Source organism: Tursiops truncatus, chromosome 3 (assembly GCF_011762595.2).
Source record: "Tursiops truncatus isolate mTurTru1 chromosome 3, mTurTru1.mat.Y, whole genome shotgun sequence".
Classification (NCBI taxonomy): Eukaryota; Metazoa; Chordata; class Mammalia; order Artiodactyla; family Delphinidae; genus Tursiops; species Tursiops truncatus.
In genome coordinates this window covers 139,853,245-139,873,791 of record NC_047036.1, presented here as the reverse complement: position 1 = coordinate 139,873,791, position 20,547 = coordinate 139,853,245, and positions in this window count along the sequence as shown.

Sequence of the window (20,547 nt, the reverse complement as noted above, 5' to 3'; positions counted from 1 at the left end):
AGAAGCTGAAATTTCAGACCTATCCCTAATCTAATAGCACTGAGATCTCCATCAGATCCCTTGCTGGATTTTCTGGAAATTTTAGGGGAAATTTAGTTGAAAGGAATAGGGGTTTATCAAAATAAATTACATGTCTTTATTGTGTTTGCATTTATTTTTTTCCCTTGGGGGGTATATTTTAACAAGAACTTTTCCATAATTACAAAGTCTTGTTTTCAAACACTGAATATTTAAAATGAGAAATGTTAGATATACTAAAAAATGCCACTAGCTAGTACTGAAAACGCAAGAATGTATCAACTTATGAGTTCAAATGAGTTCAAATTTTAATTCACTTTTTGCCAGTAAAAATATTACAGAAGAAAAAGAATTGGAGTGTAACGTTTGAAATTTTTCATTAGTTAAAAAAAAATGGAAGAGAGAAACCGTGGAATTATTTAGGAAGCAATGATCAAAAGGGCCTGTCAAAACTGAGCAATAAGTTTTCCTTTTTGGATGTTCAACTTCTCTGACAACTTCTCTCTTTCTCCTTTTTTTTTTTTTATGATTCCCATTATTCTGTCTGTTCCTAATATTTTTTCTCCCTCAGAATTATATTATGAGCTGTCTTTTCTTCCAACCCTACCTGATTCCATCTTTCCCATAGCACCAATTAATCTTAATATTCTTAAATATTTCCACATCTTTATCTCTGGCCATGATTGTTTTTTGTTTTGTTTTTCTTTTTAGCCACAGTCCCCGTCTTGGTAGAACACTAGAACAATTACCTCTAAGGATCAAACCCCACCCCTCTCCTCCCCCAACTACTCCTCCAAGTAAGTATCTCTTTGAATGAGGCTTAATCCCTTTGGTCAACATACTGCACCCCAAAGTGACCGAAGTCCAGCTAATGTAACATTTTTATAGTACAGGTAACACTACATTTAAAATATGAGAATGTGACTTTTAAAATATAGATTATAAAGAGTTCGCTACTTGCGTCCAGGAAGCCGGACCATTCTCAGTAAAATAATAGGACTATACTCAGTGGCTTCAAAAAAGATGAGACACAATGGTCCTCTATTCAGGGAAGCTGGCGACAAAGGGAGATGCACGCATCATATAGCTACAGGTGAGCTTGACGCAACCCACAGAGAGAAAGTTTGTTTATCTCCTAACCAGAAAAAATAAGGACTCAACAGCATCCAGCCACCCTTCTACCTCCAGTGCCAATATATTCTGTTCTGCTATTGGTTTGAGCCATTTTGTTTGGCATGGTGAGTAACTGTAACCCTCTATTCCCTATGAAGAAAAGGCAAGGGCATTAAAACTTGTTTGTGTTTAAGCCATAACCATAGAGTCTGCATTCCACATGTAAATCCTCACTTATTTGGAGGAAAAAAATGAACTTAACTCCAGTTCTACCCCTAAAACTAGAAATGAGATCAATATCATCCCAGATGGTTACCTCCATCCTGTAGATGTTAATCTGGATACACTGAACCTCAGCTTTTTCAAACCTCAGCTTATCTTACTCAGGTGAAGGTGAATCACAAACCTGTTCTTCCTCTATTTCTTCTTGCTGGCATCAGCATTTCTTCATCCCATTTATAAACCTTGAAGATAACTTTGACTCTGCCTCTTTCATCTTCCACACTTTATCAGTCACAAATCCAGTGGATATCTGGAACTCATTCCCACTGTCACTGTCTTAGTCCAGGTACTTACCACCTCTCACTATTCTACATGGTCTTCTAACTTTCTCCATATCTTCCCAGTGGTTTTCCAAGTATGGTACCCCTATCCACAGCATCAGAAACAGCTGGAGACTTGGTAGAAATGCAAATTCTTGGGTCCCATACCAGACCTGCTGAATCAAACACTCTATGTTTTAACAAGTGACCAAATGCTTCTGATACATGTTCAAGTTTGAGAACCACTGGTATAGAGTTAACTTTGAAAAACATAGATCATATCTTATAAATTGTTTGGTCAAAATATTCAATGACATACACAGACTTCTGATCACATCAAACAGTGGCATTTCATCATCTTCTTCCTTTATTCCCCTTACATCCACCACATTTTAGCTACACGCATTTCTTTATCTCCATTTTATAAGAAATCTGAGATTTAGGGAGACAAGTAACTTGCCCAGGGATAAACAATTAGCATACGACAGAACTGTCCAATTTTCTTATTACTTAGCAACATTAATTATTTGTTGGTTGGCTTGTTGGTTTGCTTGCTTATTTGCTTGTTTGTTTTATAAAGGGAGCAGATCAATGAATGGAAGTACGAACATAAGAATTACTGGTCTAATAGAGAACAAACTTACTGTCACCAAAAGGGAAAGGGATGGGGAGGGATAAATCAGGAGTCTGGGCTTAACAGATAAACACTACTATATATAAAATAGATAAACAACAAGTTCCTACTGTATAGCACAGGAAACTATACTCAACATCTTGTAATAACCTATAATGGAAGAGAATCTAAATATATACATATGTATATATTCAGATTCTGAATCACTGAATCACTTTGCTGTACACCAGAAACTAACACAACACTGTAAAGCAATGTTCAATAAAAAAAAATTACTGTTCTAATCACCAAATTCAGTATAGATAATAAATAGGTACTCTACTAAAATTTTTCAAAATAATATCTTTGAAATAAATAGGAAAAAAACATAGGTCAGATCTCAATAGATGAATCCACTTGATTAAATACAAGCTGGTATATATACAAAAGTGTTTACTAACACCAATATGCAGGAAACTCTCACTGGAGAGACCCTGTCCCCTTTCTCCAGCCCTGTGCTACTGCATATTTTCATGGGGTTTGGATAAGGACATTGGCAGTAAACTAAATATATGTACAGGTGATAAAAAGCTACATGAGATATCCAATATGCAGAATGAGAGAATTTAAATCCAAAAACCTAACAAGATTAAAAAAAAGAACCTTCAATGATTCTAATAATAAGGAATTAATGGCAATATACTCAGTCTGAGGAAAGCATGTGTATAACTTTAGGATGGTTAAGAGCCTAGGCTTTCTAGATTTGAGCCCTATATTCTATTCAACTTCTTAAATGAGTGATCTTTGGCATTTTATCTAATTTCCCTGAGCTCAATTTTCTCTTTTGTATAATAGGGAAATTGCTGTAACTACCTCTTAGAATTAGTGTTAACTAAGAATTAATATGAAATTCTCAGCATAGAAGCTGAAATATAGTAAGTATGAAATCAGTGTTATCTAGTAACTCCTTTTATATACCACACAGATTTTGCTACCTGGAGGGAACATACCACCTAAGTATCTTCAAACCATCTATAGATCTGAGTATCACATTATAGGAGAAACATTAAGAAACTGAACCTCATCCAGAAGCACTAAAAAACATGGCAGAATGATAGAAAACTAAAAAAAAAAAAAAAAGAAAAAAGTCATAAGGAGATTTAACCAGGAAGAGTAACTCCTGAAAGGATATGACTGAATACTTCGAACTTCTAAAGACTGCTTTCTAGGAAAGAGACTCGAATATAGAAATAGAACTTGAAGTAAAAAATAAACATTATGGGGAGATAGGTTTCCACTCAACAATTAACAAAACTGTCCAGGAGAATTCCAGAAGTGTATACTTTTCATATGACTGGTAATATTCAGATACAGGTGTCTGAGGTCACATGCTGGGGTTGAAAGAGGATAGAAACATCAAATCAGTAGTTAGAAGAGAAAAAGTTTTAATGGAAGGGTTTGACTTTAGTGACTGTGATTTGCATTATCATTTGTATCTTAGTAGTGCAAAAGAAATGAAAACATTACCTCTTGTCCCTTCATTACTAATTTTTGAGTGGATTGCTAAAATACAAATCCACTCTTCATATGGTAAACTTATTTTTATGATTCTCCATTAGCAATACGGAGATTCATTTAATTGCAGGCATCTAATCTACTTTGGTTATGAATGAATCCCTCTCTCTCTCTTTCTCTGCTCCAAAGCAGGTAGGTGAAAATATAATTTTCAAGGACAGGAGGATTTCATACATTATCACTCATACCAGGATTCTTTTAGGAGTGAAAGGGGGCAATAAACTGATAGGCTGCTGGGACAATAGGAGTAAACCAGAACATTCTGGGCAAGTTGAGATGATAATCCTAAATGTAATTAACTAAAATTATTACCATTCAGTTTGTTTCGCTAATTATTGAGAAAGATTTGCAGGCAAAGAGTGATGAGTTAGAAAACTACAGACACAACAAACCTCCCCAAGAAATGGCCATAATGGACTCTGATCTTTCAAGGGGGGTTATTCATTTCTAAATGTACCAATGTGTTTCTTTTTTTTAAACTAAAGTACAGTTGACTAACAATACTACATTAATTTCAAGTGTACAACATAATAATTTTTATAGATTATAGTCCATATAAAATTACTATAAAATATTGGCAATATTCCCTGTATTATACATTACATCCTTGTATCTTATGTATTTCTCTTTTCTTCACTGATGATGGGTCACCATATCAATGCAACAAAAAAGGTGACCCTAAGTAACTAATAATGTCTCAATGTAAATAGAAACACACCAAAGTATCAAGAAAGAATAAAATATAAAATTATCTTTCATTTTTTCTGTATTTCCATTTTTTTCTTACCCCTTTTTTAAAGAAATTACTTAACTGATTTAACATTTTATTTCTTCTTCTTGGAGGAAGGGGAGAGAGGGAGAAACTTCCTGTCTTTATAGTATGTTTCCAATATACCTTTGCGAATTCTGCACCTTTCTTTAAATGGTTAAAGACTGAAGCTTTGGAGAAGCTTCATTATCCAAACACATTTGGACTGATAGGAGGCTACATGTATAATTTGCTGAGAGAACGGATTGCCAATGCTGAATAAGGTGGAATATTTCAGTTCCATGAATCATCCTAAATGTGTAAAACTGGGCAGACAGCCAGAGAGGTACAACAAATTAATGGGCTGGTCTTTCACTTCTGAAGATACCAGTTTAAATCCTGATGCCAAGATCAGGGAAAACTGAGCTAATGATTGGCCTTTTTAGGCCTTGAGGGGCAGATCTCCAAAAACTGTAGAGAAAGCATAAGCTTTAATAGAGAAAAGAGTAAATTGTTTGGAAACTTCTTAATTTGGAGGGGAAAAAAAGGAACAAGAAAAAAAGTAGCTAACTTATGAATTCCCTTTATCTAGACAAGATATAAACTATCAATCTTAGCTCAATTAAAAATGTGATAATAAAAATAGAGGAGGCTCCTATATGCTTCTGAATTACAGATCATCCTATACTAGGAATGGATTTGGGGAAATAAAAGACAAATGCACAATTCCTACAAACATAGTTTTTATTTTATTTTATTTTTTAGTATTACTTCAGTCCATAAGTAGCCTCTATTTAAAATTAGAAGTAGCTTAAGACACATTTTCTATACAATTTGAAGATATTTTATGATTTAATAGAATAAAATATGTTCCCAATTATTTATCCATTTAAAATGTATTAGGTTGAACCATATAAAATGGCCAATACTTGACCATTTTTAACTTCAAAGATGGCAATTTTACATAGTTCAAAGTAATAGATTTGTACATACAAGGGTAAGAGGAAATCTATATTGAACATTATGCTATTCACATTAAATATATTCCTTCATTTAATCTTCACTGCAATACTGTATGGAAATTTAGATTTGGAAATTTCCAGTAACTTTCCTAAACCTTGTGGCTAAAGAGTGGAAAAACTGTTATTAAACAAAAGCCTTTTTGACCCCCTAAGCAAAGTCACCATATATGATGATGGAGGTTATTCACTGCACGAGGGTAACGGCCAAGGAGCAAAGTGAGGGCTCAAATTTAGCAAACTGGAAACCCTGAGGTGGCAGACAGTATTTTGCCAAAAATGGCTGAACCAATATATAAACCATCCCACATGTATGCCTTACAATCGTAACATCAACTCTCCTCCATTGAAAGGTGGAGTCTATTTTCTCTCCCCTTCAATCTGGGCCAAACTTTATAACTGACTTCAACAATAAAATAAAGCAGAAGTGATACTGCGTGAATTCTGAGGTTAGGTCATCAAAGGAAATAGGACTTCACCCTAGCGCTTTCTCTCTCGAAGCAAACACATTGGAAGGCCTGAGTTAATGTGTTTTTTTAAATTATTAAATTTGCTTTTGTTTACCAAGGCAGATGGCAATTCACTTGGTATATGGCACCTTTAATTTTTAGGGGGGAGGGGGAGGGGTGCTGATGGTGGGAGTCAATCTAGAAGATGGCAAAAAGTGATCTTTTTGAGAGATCTTTATATGTGAAAAAAAATAAATCAGTTTGAAACTCAGTGGAATACTAAGCATTCCTCAGCTAAATAAATCAAAATGAAGCTCAGACTCAGGGAATAAAGTTCTTTTTATCACTAGAAACGACCTATGTTTATATAAAATATTGATACAACAGTCATACCACTTTCTTAAGTGATAACATTGATAAAAGACATGATGAACTCAAAAACGTGTCTTTGGCAAATACAGTAATATTCCCCAAAGGGCTCTACATAAATTAAACATGTAGGCAAACATAGCACAAGGCAAAACGTGTAGGGATTTCACCAGTCATCCACATCCGTGACTTATTTTAAGCTCTAGATACAGTGACCAATGAATATTTTCACGGCTGTTATAGATCCATGAGAGTGCTTAAGATCCAAAGTTATATTCTGTTCCAGAAAAATAGACTTTTAACCCTGTTACTTTATCAAGTTAGGTTGTACACTTTTATAATGTATTATAGCATTGTGATAGAACAGTAGCTACTTTTTATTTAAAGACGGTTCTGTACATTTTCCATTACTTTTACTCTTTAACATTTAAAATTATTTAAACATATACTTTCTTTTCTCTTTTATTGGCCAACATTAGCCACACTGTTAATCTAATTTTCACTTGAGATGGTTCAGAGCTATCCAAATCCATTCTCTATTCAGTTGACTTGCAAATCAGATTAATTTGCTTGCATCATAGACTTAGAGATAAGATTGTTGCCTCTGGGGCTTTGGCAGTAAAAAAAAAAGCCTCCAATGTTTACTATTTTTTTATTTCAGGCTTGGCAGTATATCTCCACAGGAATGTCTTTCGGCAGATGAGTTTTCTAAGACAAGGATATACTCAGGAGGCAGAGAAATTCAGCAAAACAATTTTAGGAAATCAGAGAAAACATTTGAGGCTGAGGTTTCAATTATAACATAAGGGACATAGATTAGATATTCAGGCATGCTTGAAAAGAGGCCTACAAGAAATTTTAAATCGTGTGTGTGTGCGTGTGTGCACATGCTTAATTTTCAGTAGATATACCTGTCTATAATAACTGAAACATGATTTAAAGCAGGGACATACACAAAACAACCCTTCTGAACTTATGCGTCCAGTTGCCAGGTGTTGCCAATCCTGTTTGTTTCAATCAGCCAAAGCACTGAAAAAGAGTATTTTCTCATAATTACATGCCAATTTAAACACAAATGCTCAAACAAGAAAAAGGGGAGTAACATTTTGTCATGAACATGAATAGAGTCCAGTTTGCTAAAGGCCTAACTCCAGTGTATGAATAAACTGGAGAAATAAATCTCCCCTCCCTCAGTCAGTCTCAGTTCCTAAGTGCAGCTCCTTAGTATGATGCTTCTTTAAAACCTGGTATGTTTTTACACTATATGTGAGCCAATTACTCCAGCCAGGATGTCCATACTTGACTGGACACCTAGTCACCTATCCCAGAGCTGGAGAGAGAACTGGGTTTAAACCTGCTGGGAGGCATTGTGTCTGTCCTCAATGATATACCATCCCAAAGCATTTTCCAAAAGTAGTTTGGATGGCACCCCATGGAATTTGCACCCTTAGATTGAGTTGAGATTAAAATTTGCAGAGCAAATAAACTAAGTAGTAGGAGTACTGATAGGGATCTGTAGCAGTTCTTAAGAAGTACTGTGCTACATAATATGTTAGACACTTTGCATTCATGTTCTTTAATTATCTCACCAATCCTGAAGGTTATAGATTATTATTTCCATTTCAGAGATAAGTAAACAGAGGATCTGAGAAGTTAAGAAAATTACCCAGTGGTAACCCAGAATTGTATCTATGATATGGTTCCAAGGACCTCATGTTTTTAGTCATGCAATGCTATTATAACTCTCTCTTCATAACTACTGTAATCATGACCCCCTGGATATTGTCTATGATCTGCATATTTTACTTGCTTCACTGAGCAGATTACACAGTTTAATACAATTGTTATGATAGATCTGTTTTGACTCATCACAACAGGCTGGAAGAGTGGACATCTGTTTGTTACTATATTTTATTATTGCCTTTAAAATAGGACTTTCACATGAAAGAAAATGATAATCCAAGCCTCTCAAACTCTTTGTAGAGACAGAAAAATGTTTCTGAAGAGTAAACATGAGATTTTATGTTGTAGGCCACTTTTTGTATGAAAGCCAGAAATAAAACAGATTATTTTTATACTGCTTAAATATGTCTGTTTAGTATAAATAGTCATATTTGATACTTGCCATACTTAGTTTTTCCTTACTGAAATACTCAATGAATACAGTGATGTCAGTTACATTTCCAGCAGCAGGCCATAAGGGGCCTAATCTTTACTTAAGACTGTTTGCTCAAATGACAGCTAAACACATTTTAAGGTCCTGCAACTTAATTCATTAATGCCATAGCTCTGTGCAACCTTTAGTTGGGGTCATGTAACGCTTTACGGTCCTTTAGCTTTAGATATAGTGGAAAGCTACTCTGTCTAGCAAGGAAATGCCCTTGATCCTACAGGATATAAATCTGATGGCACGCTGCTCTTAAGACTGAGCCTCCTTCTAGGCTCACTCAAGACTCTTAACGGCGTTAACCTAAAGCACCCTCAGTCTCGCCAACATGTGCTCTCTCACTCCTGCCAGTTAAATGCCTTCTGCTCTCAAGAATTACCCTCTCCTTAAAAGAGAGAAAACCTGTTTTTATTACATTACCATTTTACTTTATATTATTATTTCATTTTCGCTCTCCAACTCTGAAATGGATGAACTTCCTTGGCTGTATTGATTTCTGCTTCTATTGATTTCTTCATGGCAAGAATTTATTGCCTATTTACCCCTTAACCTGCTGCACTTTGCCTTCCTGCCTTCCCTTTTCAGTTGGCGGAAGCTGCCCTTGGAAAGTCACTTGCTAATGATTGAATCCAACAATTTTTCTCAGGTCCTCCCTCTCCCCCACCATCACCCCCATTTTTTTAAACTTCTCTAAGCCACCTTAATAGTGATGGCTAACACTTATTGAACTTTCACTCTGAGACACGTGTAAGCTCTTCTTACTGACGCTTCACAGAAGACTATTGTGGTGAATATTCTGCTTAATATCCATTTGCAGATGAGGCTCACTCAGATAAAATAAGTCATGCAGCTGCATTTTAAATACAAGTCTAACTCCTTAGCCTGCACTCCCCAGTTGGTAGTCCCTTATATTGCTCTGCATTAATATTTATTAACTTGGCAGCATTCATGATGACAGTCATCCTCTGTGTTGCACAACAAAATTTTCCTTCAGATACCTCATCTTCCAACCTACATCATAATCTCCTAGATTGCGATAACTAGATTTTTTAATCCCCCAAAACATGTTGTTCTGTGGTTTAAGTAGTGTATAGTTGTTATATTCATACAGCTGAAAGAATTTAAGGTATTCTTCATTCTTCCTGACACTTAGTAGCATGCAATAACCAGTACAACAGACTTCATTGACCTGTTCCTCTTTTTTTAAATTTAATTTGATTTATTTTTTTATACAGCAGGTTCTTATTAGTTATCCATTTTATACATACTAGTGTATATATATATATATATATATATATATATCAATCCCAATCTCCCAATTAATCACACCACAACCACCACCCCCTGCCGCTTTCCCCCCGTGGTGTCCATATGTTGGTTCCCTGCATCTGTGTCTCAGTTTCTACCCTGCAAACCGGTTCATTTGTACCATTCTTCTAGATTCCACATATATACGTTAATATACGATATTTGTTTTTCTCTTCCTGACTTACTTCACTCTGTATGACAATCTATAGATGCATCCACATCTCAACAAATGACCCAATTTTGTTCCTTTTTATGGCTAAATAATATTCCATTGTATATATGTACCACCTCTTCTTTATCCATTCGTCTGTCAATGGGCATTTAGGTTGCTTCCATGACCTGGCTATTGTAAATAGTGCTGCAATGAACATTGGGGTACATGTGTCATTTTGAATTATGGTTTTCTCAGGGTATATGCCCAGTAGTGGGATTGCTGGGTCATATGGTAATCTATTTTTAGTTCTTTAAGGAACCTCCATACTGTTCTCCATAGTGGCCATATCAATTTACATTTCCACCAACAGTGCAAGAGTGTTTCCTTTTCTCCACACCCTCTCCAGCATTTGCTGTTTGTAGATTTTCTGATGATGACCATTCTAACTGGGGTGAGGTGATACCTCATTGTAGTTTTGATTTGCATTCCTCTAATAATTAGTGATGTTGAACAGCTTTTCATGTGCTCCTTGGCCATCTGTATGTTTTCCTTGGAGAAATGTCTATTTAGGTCTTCTGCCCATTTTTGGATTGGGTTGTTTGTTTTTTTTAATATTGAGCTACATGAGCTGTTTATATATTTTGGAGATTAATCCTTGGTCCGTTGATTCATTTGCAAATATTTTCTCCCATTCTGAGGGTTCTCTTTTCATCTTGTTTGTAGTTTCCGTTGCTGTGCAAAAGCTTTTAAGTATCAGTAGGTCCCATTTGTTTATTTTTGTTTTTATTTCCATTATTCTAGGAGGTGGATCAAAAAAGACCCTGCTGTGATTTATATCAGATTCTCTATGTATAGTATCATGTCATCTGCAAACGGTGACAGTTTTACGTCTTCTTTTCTGATTTGGATTCCTTTTATTTCTTTTTCTTTTCTGACTGCCTGGCTAGGACTTCCAAAATTATGTTGAATAATAGTGGTGAGAGTGGACATCCTTGTCTTGTTCCTGATCTGAGAGGAAATGCTTTCAGTTTTTCACCATTGAGAATGATGTTTGCTGTGGGTTTGTTGTATATGGCCTTTATTATATTGAGGTAGGTTCCCTCTATGCCCACTTTCTGGAGGGATTTTATCATAAATGGGTGTTGAATTTTGTCAAAAGCTTTTTCTGCCTCTATTGAGATGATCATATGGTTTTTATTCTTCAATTTGTTAATATGGTGTATCACATTGATTGATTTGCATATATAGAAGAATCCTTGTATCCCTGGGATAAATCCCACTTGATCATGATGTATGACCCTCTTAATGTGTTGTTGAATTCTGTTTGCTATTATTTTGTTGAGGATTTCTGCATCCATATTCATGGGTGATATTGGTCTGTAATTTTCTATTTTGTAGTATCTTTGTCTGGTTTTCGTATCAGGGTGATGGTGGCCTCACAGAATGAGTTTGGGAGTGTTCCTTCCTCTGCAATTTTTGGAAGAGTTTGAGAAGGATGGGTGTTAGCTCTTCTCTAAATGTTTAATAGAATTCACCTGTGAAGCCATCTGGTTCTGGACTTTTGTTATTGGAAGATTTTTAATCACAGTTTCAATTTCATTACCTGTGATTGGTCTGTTCATATTTTCTATTTCTTCCTGGTTCAGTCCTGGAAGGTTATACCTTCCTAAGAATTTGTGCATTTCTTCCAGGTTGTCCACTTTATTGGCATAGAGTTGCTTGTAGTAGTCTCTTAGGATGCTTTGCATTTCTGCAGTGTCTGTTGTAACTTCTCCTTTTGCATTTCTAATTTTATTGATGAGTCTTCTCCCTCTTTTTCTTGATGAGTCTGGCTAACGGTTTATCAATTTTATTTATCTTCTCAAAGAACCAGCTTTTAGTTTTATTCATCTTTGCTATTGCTTTCTTTGTTTCTATTTCATTTATTTCTATTTCATTTATTTCTGCTGTGATATTTATAATTTCTTTCCTTCTACTAACTTTGGGTTTTGTTTGTTCTTCTTTCTCTAGTTCCTTTAGGTGTAAGGTTAGATTGTTTATTTGAGATGTTTCTTGTGTCTTGAGGTAGGCTTGTATAGCTATAAACTTCCATCTAAGAACTGCTTTTGCTGCATCCCATAGGTTTTGGATCGTCATGTTTTCATTGTCATTTGTCTTTAGGTATTTCTTGATTTCCTCTTTGATTTCTTCAGTGATCTCTTGGTTATTTAGTAACATATTGTTTAGCTTCCATGTGTTTGTGTTTTTTACGTTTTTTCCCCTGTAATTCATTTCTAATCTCATAGCATTGTGGTCAGAAAAGATGCTTGATATGATTTCAATTTTCTTAAATTTACTAAGGCTTGATTTGTGACCCAAGATGTGATCTATCCTGGAGAATGTTCTGTGCACACTTCAGAAGAAAGTGTAATCTGCTGTTTTTGGATGGAATGTTCTATAAATATCAATTAAATCTATCTGGTCTATTGTGTCATTTAAAGCTTGGGTTTCCTTAGTAATTTTCTATTTGGATGATCTGTCCATTGGTGTAAGCGAGGTGTGAAAGTCCCCCACTATTACTGTGTTACTGTCGATTTCCTCTTTTATAGATGTTAGCAGCTGCCTTATGTATTGAGGTGCTCCTATGTTGGGAGCATATATATTTACAATTGCTGTATCTTTTTCTTGGCTTGACCCCTTGATCATTATGTAGTGTCCTTCCTTATCTCTTGTAACATTCTTTATTTTAAAGTCTATTTTATCTGATATGAGCATTGCTACTCCAGCTTTCTTTTGGTTTCCATTTGCATGGAATATCTGTTTCCATCCCCTCACTTTCAGTCTGTATGTGTCCCCAGGTCTGAAGTGGGTCTCTTGTAGACAGCATATATATGGGTCTTGCTTTTGTATCCACTCAGCAAGCCTGTGTCTCTTGGTTGGAGCATTTAATCCATTCACGTTTAAGGTAACTATTGATATGTATGTTCCTATGACCATTTTCTTAATTGTTTTGGGTTTGTTTATGTTGGTGCTTTTCTTCTCTTGTGTTTCCCACTTAGAGAAGTTCCTTTAGTATTTGTTGTAGAGCTGGTTTGGTGGTGCTGAATTCTCTTAGTTTTTGCTTGTCTGTAAAGCTTTTTGATTTCTCCATCGAATCTGAATGAGATCCTTGCAGGGTAGAGTAATCTTGGTTGTAGGTTCTTTCCTTTTATCACTTTATATATGTCATGCCACTCCCTTCTGGCTTGTAGAGTTTCTGCTGAGAAATCAGCGGTTAACCTTATGGGAGTTCCCTTGTATGTTATTTGTCGTTTTTCCCTTGCTGCTTTCAGTAGTTTTTCTTTGTCTTTAGTTTTTGTCAGTTTGATTACTACGTGTCTCGGCATGTTTCTCCTTGGGTTTATCCTGTATGGGACTCTCTGTGCTTCCTGGACTTGGGTGGCTATTTTCTTTCCCATATTAGGGAAGTTTTTGACTATAATCTCTTCAAATATTTTCTCGGGTCCTTTCTCTCTCTCTTCTCCTTCTGGGATCCCTATAATGCGAATGTTGTTATGTTTAATGTTATCCTAGAGGTCTCTTAGGCTGTCTTCATTTCTTTTCATTCTTTTTTCTTTATTCTGTTGTGCAGCAGTGAATTCCACCATTCTGTTTTCCAGGTCACTTATGCGTTCTTCTGCCTCAGTTATTCTGCTATTGATTCCTTCTTGTGTATTTTTCATTTCAGTTATTGTATTATTAATCTCTGTTTGTTTGTTCTTTAATTCTTCTAGGGCTTTGTTAAACATTTCTTGCATCTTCTGGATCTTTGCAGAAGCAAGAATAACTACAAACCTGAGCAGACCTGCTCCTCCTGAATGAAGAGTAAAGTATATGATGCGACAAACACTAGGAGATGAGAGCAATATCTAGGCATTTAGAATTGGGAGGAGTGGCATTTTTATGGCTCATGTTCATAAAGAGGAATGGATATTTAACTGGATATGGATAGGAAATATTACCATCCCAGGAAAGAGATAAGTTTATCTTTCATATTTCTTGTTTAACCAAAGGAGAGCTAAGCAATCCTGTTTACTACCACCAGTGGACCCAGTTGTGGAGGAGAGGGGAAGGGTCAGCATTACTCTGGCCTATGTATAAATAAAGGAATTGAATTTTAAGAATTTAAAAGCCCTATCCTGCCTTCAAATTCTATGATCTATGAAAGAGAGATAAATTAAGAGGAGGAAAAAGGATAGATTGGGCAGTTTCACCTAGGGGATTTCATTCTTTAAGCGTAGCACCCTCCGGGTCTTTGACAACCATCATCTGTTGCCTGGTTACTAAGAATCCACCTTGAGGTAAGGGTCCCCTATTTTGCCTACTCTCCAATTTAAATAGCAGGGTAGGGGTGAAGGTGCCATGCTCTCAAATTTAACTTCCTCCTCCTCCTCTGTTAAACTTCTCTTTCCCAAAACTTATGAACATGCAGTTTTTCAGAAAGAAGGTATGCAAATGGCGCTTGCGTTAAAAAGATGCTCAAGATCATTCAAACTAAGGAAAAAAATGCTAATGAAAATTTCACTAAAGCACCATTTCTCACCCATCACATCACCAAATTTCTATTCCGGTGACAATATATTCTGCTTTTGAGACTGTGGAGAAAAGACTTGCTCATACTTTGATGGTAGGAATGCAAAATGGCACAATCCCCAAGGATTCCCCAAGGGGAATATGGAAATATTTAGCAAAATTGTACATGCAGATATCACTTAACTCAATAATCTTCCTTCTTTGAATCCAACCCAAAGTTATACTGAAAAAAAATACGAAATGATTTATATAAAGCGTTATCTACTGTGGTGTAATTAGTACAAGCAAAAGATGGGAATAATACCAAATGTCCATCTAGAGGGAACTGATTGAATAAGCTATCTACAGAACAGAGTACTAAGAAAGTGGAAAAATGCATAAGGAAGCACTCCATGTATTGATATGAAATGATATCAGAAATAGGTTATTAAGTGACGAAAACAGAGCATAGGGTAGAATACTGAACGTCACATGCTACTTTTGTGTCAGAAAGATAGAAAATACAGATACATACATATGTTTTCTAATTTTTGCTGAAAGAAACAAAAGCAATCAACCAAAAGCAAATAATAACAAGGTTAAAAGATTGCTTATGGGCAGCACAGGACTCCTATAAGCAAATCAACACTGTCTTGTGCCTAGAAGGAATTCTTTTTTTTTTTTTTTTTTTGCTGTACGCGGGCCTCTCACTGTTGTGGCCTCTCCCTTTGCGGAGCACAGGCTCCGGACGCGCAGGCTCAGCAGCCATGGCTCACGGGCCCAGCCGCTCCGCGGCATTTGGGATCTTCCCGGACCAGGGCACGAACCCGTGTCCCCTGCATCGGCAGGCGGACTCTCAACCACTGCGCCACCAGGGAAGCCCGAAGGAATTCTTTAAATAAAAGGAACCAAGACTTCTTAGAAGAAAAACGGCTGATCCCAGTCTAGGGCAGAGACTGTATAAGATAACCCTGGGAAAACTTTATGTTACAGATTTTATTATAGAAGAAATGAAAGAGAAAATCACTGATTTTCAACTACTAATGAAATATTAGTACTGTAAATGAAACAGTAGTACTAAAAGATTGATGGGAACTTATAAATAGAAGGATCAGGCAAGAGCCACCTGAACCAAGGATCAATCTTGGCATCACTAGAAGTGAGACCACCAGACATTTATGCTTCCTGAGGAGCAAATTGCTTTACACAAAGCGAAGTGGAGAAGGGAGTGATAAAGGAAGAAATGGTGGCAAAATGTTGACAGTTACTGAGTGTGGATATGGGTATATAGAGATTCATGAATCCCTCACTCCCTGGGTTTGTATAATTTCTTTTTTTTTTTAATTACAAGTTTAAAACAAAAAAGTTCCCCTTTGGAATCTCACTGCTCTCCAATCTAACAGGTTGAAAATTCTAGATAAAAAAGTACTTGGGTTTCTAAAAAGGAGTCTGGAGAGAATGACTTTCAAAGTGTTTTTCTCAGAAAATTAATTCCTATAATTTCATTTCATCGTAAATCTCCCCTTTTGGGGTAATTCCATGTACATTGGCACAATAAATGTTCTGAGCAGCTCTAGTAAAGAAACTGGTTTAACCTTGTTTTAACCAGGGTTTCCTGAAGATAACCAGTCACAGCCTCTTTGTTTTGGACTGGTGACCCCTGTTGTTCCACAGAAAGAACTGCCTCTCCACACAAGCAAGGGGGTGTGATGGTAGGAATTTCAGTACTAGTGGAGGGTGAATCAAAATAATGTTCTTTAATCATTCCCCAGCTCTAAATCCTTCAAGGGATTCCCAACACCTTCCTTTTAAAACAAAACAGACACACAGATCAATGGAATAGGATAGAAAGCCCAGAGATAAACCCACTCACTTATGGCCAATTAATCTATGACAAAGGAGGCAAGACTATGCAATGGAGAAAAGACAGTCTCCTCAATAAGTGGTGCTGGGAAAATTGGACAGCTCCATGTAAAAGAATGAAATTAGAACATTCTTTAATACCACATACAAAAATAAACTCAAAATGGATTAAAGACCTAAATGTAAGACTGGATATTGTAAACTCCTAGAGGAAAACACAGGCAGGACACTCTTTGACATAAATAGCAGCAGTATTTTTTTGGATCCTTCTGCTAGAGTAATAGAAACACAAATAAAAATAAACAAATGGGACCTAATTAAACTTAAAAGTTTTTGCACAGCAAAGGAAATCATAAACAAAATGAAAAGACAACCTATGAAATATGAGAAAATATTTGCAAATGATGTGACTGACAAAGGATTAATTTCAAAAATATACAAACAGCTAATACAGCTCAACATCAAAAAAACCCAAAAAAAACCAACCCCATCAAAAAATGGACAGAAAATCTAAACAGGTATTTCTCCAAAGAAGATATACAGATGGACAATAGGCACATGAAAAGGTGTTCAACATCGATAATTATTAGAGAAATGCAAATCAAAGTTACAATGAGGTAACTCATACAATTCAACAACAAAAAAACAAACAACCCAATCGAAAAATGGGCAGAAGACCTTAGACATTTCTCCAAAGAAGACACACAGACATCCAATAGGCACATGAAAAGATGCTCAACATCATTAATTATTAGAGAAATGCAAATCAAACCTACAATGAGGTATCCCCTTACATGGGTCAGAATGGCCATCATTAAAAAGTCTACAAATAACAAATGCTGGAGAGGGTGGGGAGAAAAGGTAACCCTCCTCCACTGTTGGAGGGAATGTAAATTGGTGCAGCCACTATGGAGAACAGTATGGAGGTTCCTTAAAAATCTACAAATAGAGTTACCATATGATCCAGCAATCCCACTCCTGGGCATATATCCAGAGAAAACTGTAACTTGAAAAATACATGCACCCCAATGTTCACAGCAGTTCTATTTAAAATAGCCAAGATATGGAAGCAACCTAAATATTCATTGACAGATGAATGGATAAAGAAGATGTGGTGTATATAAACAATTGAATATTACTCAGCCACAAAAAGAATGAAATAATGCCATTTGCAGAAACATGCATGGACTTAGAGATTATCAAACTAAGTGAAGTAAGTCATACAGAGAAAGACAAATATCATATGGTATTACTTATATGTAGACTCTAAAAAACTGATACAAATGAACTTATTTAAAAAAGAGGAAGAGACTTACAGAAATAGAAAACAAACTTGCAGTTACCAAAGGGGAAGGAGGGTGGGAGGGATAAATTAGGAGCTTGGGATTAGCAGATACAAACTACTATATATAAAACAGATAAGCATTAAGGACCTACTGTATAGCACTGGGAACTATATTCAATATTCAATATCTTGTAATAACCTATAATGGAAAAGAAACTGAAAAAAGTATATATAGACAAATAAGGAAGATGGCGGAAGAGTAAAACGCGGAGGTCACCTTCCTCCCCACAGATACACCAGAAATACATCTACATGTGGAACAACTCCTACAGAACACCTACTGAATGCTGGCAGAAGACCTCAGATCTCCCAAAAGGCAAGAAACTCCCCCACGTACCTGGGTAGGGCAAAAGAAAAAAGAAAAAACAGAGACAAAAGAATAGGGACAGGACCTGCACCAGTGGGAGGGAGCCGTGAAGGAGGGAAACTTTCCACACAGCAGGAAGCCCCTTCGCGGGCGGAGACTGCGGGTGGCGGAGGGGGAAGCTTCAGAGCCGCGGAGGAGAGCACAGCAACAGGGGTGCGGAGGGCAAAGCGGAGAGATTCCCGCACAGAGGATCGGTGCCGACCGCTACTCACCAGGCCGAGCGGCTTGTCTGCTCACTCGCCGGGGTGGGCGGGGCTGCGAGCTGAGGCTCGGGCTTTGGTCTGAGCGCAGGGAGAGGACTGGGGTTGGCGGCATGAACACAGCCTGCAGGGGGTTAGTGCGCCACGGCTGGCCGGGAGGGAGTCCGGGAAAAAGTCTGGACCTGCCAAAGAGGCAAGAGGCTTTTTCTTCCCTCTTTGCTTCCTGGTGTGCGAGAAGGGGGAATTAAGAGCGCCGCTTAAAGGAGCTTCACAGACGCGCACGAGCCACGGCTATCAGCGCGAACCACAGAGACGGGCATGAGACGCTACGGCTGCTGCTGCCGCCACCAAGAAGCCTGTGTGCGAGCACAGGGCACTATCCACAGCCCCCTTCCAGAGAGCCTGTGCAGCCCGCCACTGCCAGGGTCCCGGGATACAGGGACAGCTTCCCCGGGAGAACGCACGGCGCGCCTCAGGCTGGTGCAACGTCCAGCCGGCCTCTGCCGCGGCAGGCTCGCCCCGCATCCGTACCCCTCCCTCCCCACGGCCTGAGTGAGCCAGAGCCCCCGCAGCAGCTGCTCCTTTAACCCCATCGTGTCTGAGTGAAGAACAGACGCCCTCTGGCGACCTACACGCAAAGGCAAGGCCAAATCCAAACCTGAGCCCCGGGAGCTGTGTGAACAAAGAGGAGAAAGTGAAATCTCTCCCAACAGCCTCAGAAGCAACGGATTAAAGCTCCACAATCAACTTGATGTACCCTGCATCTGTGGAATACATGAATAGACAAGGAATGATCCCAAATTGAGGAGGCTTTTGGTGTTGCAGCCAGGAGTCAGTGCTGTGCCTCTGAGGTGGGAGAGCCAACTTCAGGACACTGGTCCACAAGAGACCTCCCAGCTCCATGAAATATCAAACGACGAAAATCTCCCAGAGATCTCCATCTCAACACCAACACCCAGCTTCCCTCAATGACCAGCAAGCTACAGTGCTGGACAACCTATGCCAAACAACTACCAAGTCAGGAACACAACTCCACCCATTAGCAGAGAGGCTGCCTAAGATCATTAGTCCACAGACACCCCAAAACAAACCACCAGACGTGGACCTGCCCACCAGAAAGACAAGATCCAGCCTCATCCACCAGAACACAGGCACTAGTGCCCTCCACCAGGAAGCCTACACAACCCACTGAACCAAACTTAGCCACTGGGGACAGACACCAGAAACAACAGGAACTATGAACCTGCAGCCTGCAAAAAGGAGACCCCAAACACAGTAAGATAAGCAAAATGAGAAGACAGAAAAACACACAGCAGATGAAGGAGTAAGATAAAAACTCACCAGACCTAACAAATGAAGAGGAAATAGGCAGTCTACCTGAAAAAGAATTCAGAATAATGATAGTAAAGATGATCCAAAATCTTGGAAATAGAATAGACAAAATGCAAGAAACATTTAACAAGGACCTAGAAGAACTAAAGATGAAACAAGCAATGATGAACAACACAATAAATGAAATTAAAAATACTCTAGATGAGCTCAATAGCAGAATAACTGATGCAGAAGAACGGATACGTGACCTGGAAGATAAAATAGTGGAAATAACTACTGAAGAGCAGAATAAAGAAAAAAGAATGAAAAGAACTGAAGACAGTCTCAGAGACTTCTGGCACAACATTAAAAGCACCAACATTCGAATTATAGGGGTTCCAGAAAAAGAAGAGAAAAAGGGACTGAGAAAATATTTGAAGAGATTATAGTTGAAAACTTCCCTAATATGGGAAAGGAAATAGTTAATCAAGTCCAGGAGGCACACAGAGTCCCATACAGGATAAATCCAAGGAGAAACACGCCAAGACACGTATTAATCTAACTGTCAAAAACTAAACACAAAGAAAACATATTAAAAGCAGCAAGGGAAAAACAACAAATAACACATAAAGGAATCCCCATAAGGTTAACAGCTGATCTTTCAGCAGAAACTCTGCAAGCCAGAAGGGACTGGCAGGACATATTTAAAGTGACGAAGGAGGAAAACCTACAACCAAGATTACTCTACCCAGCAAGGATCTCATTCAGATTTGATGGAGAAATTAAAGCCTTTACAGACAAATAAAAGCTAAGAGAGTTCAGCACCACCAAACCAGCTTTACAACAAATGCTAAAG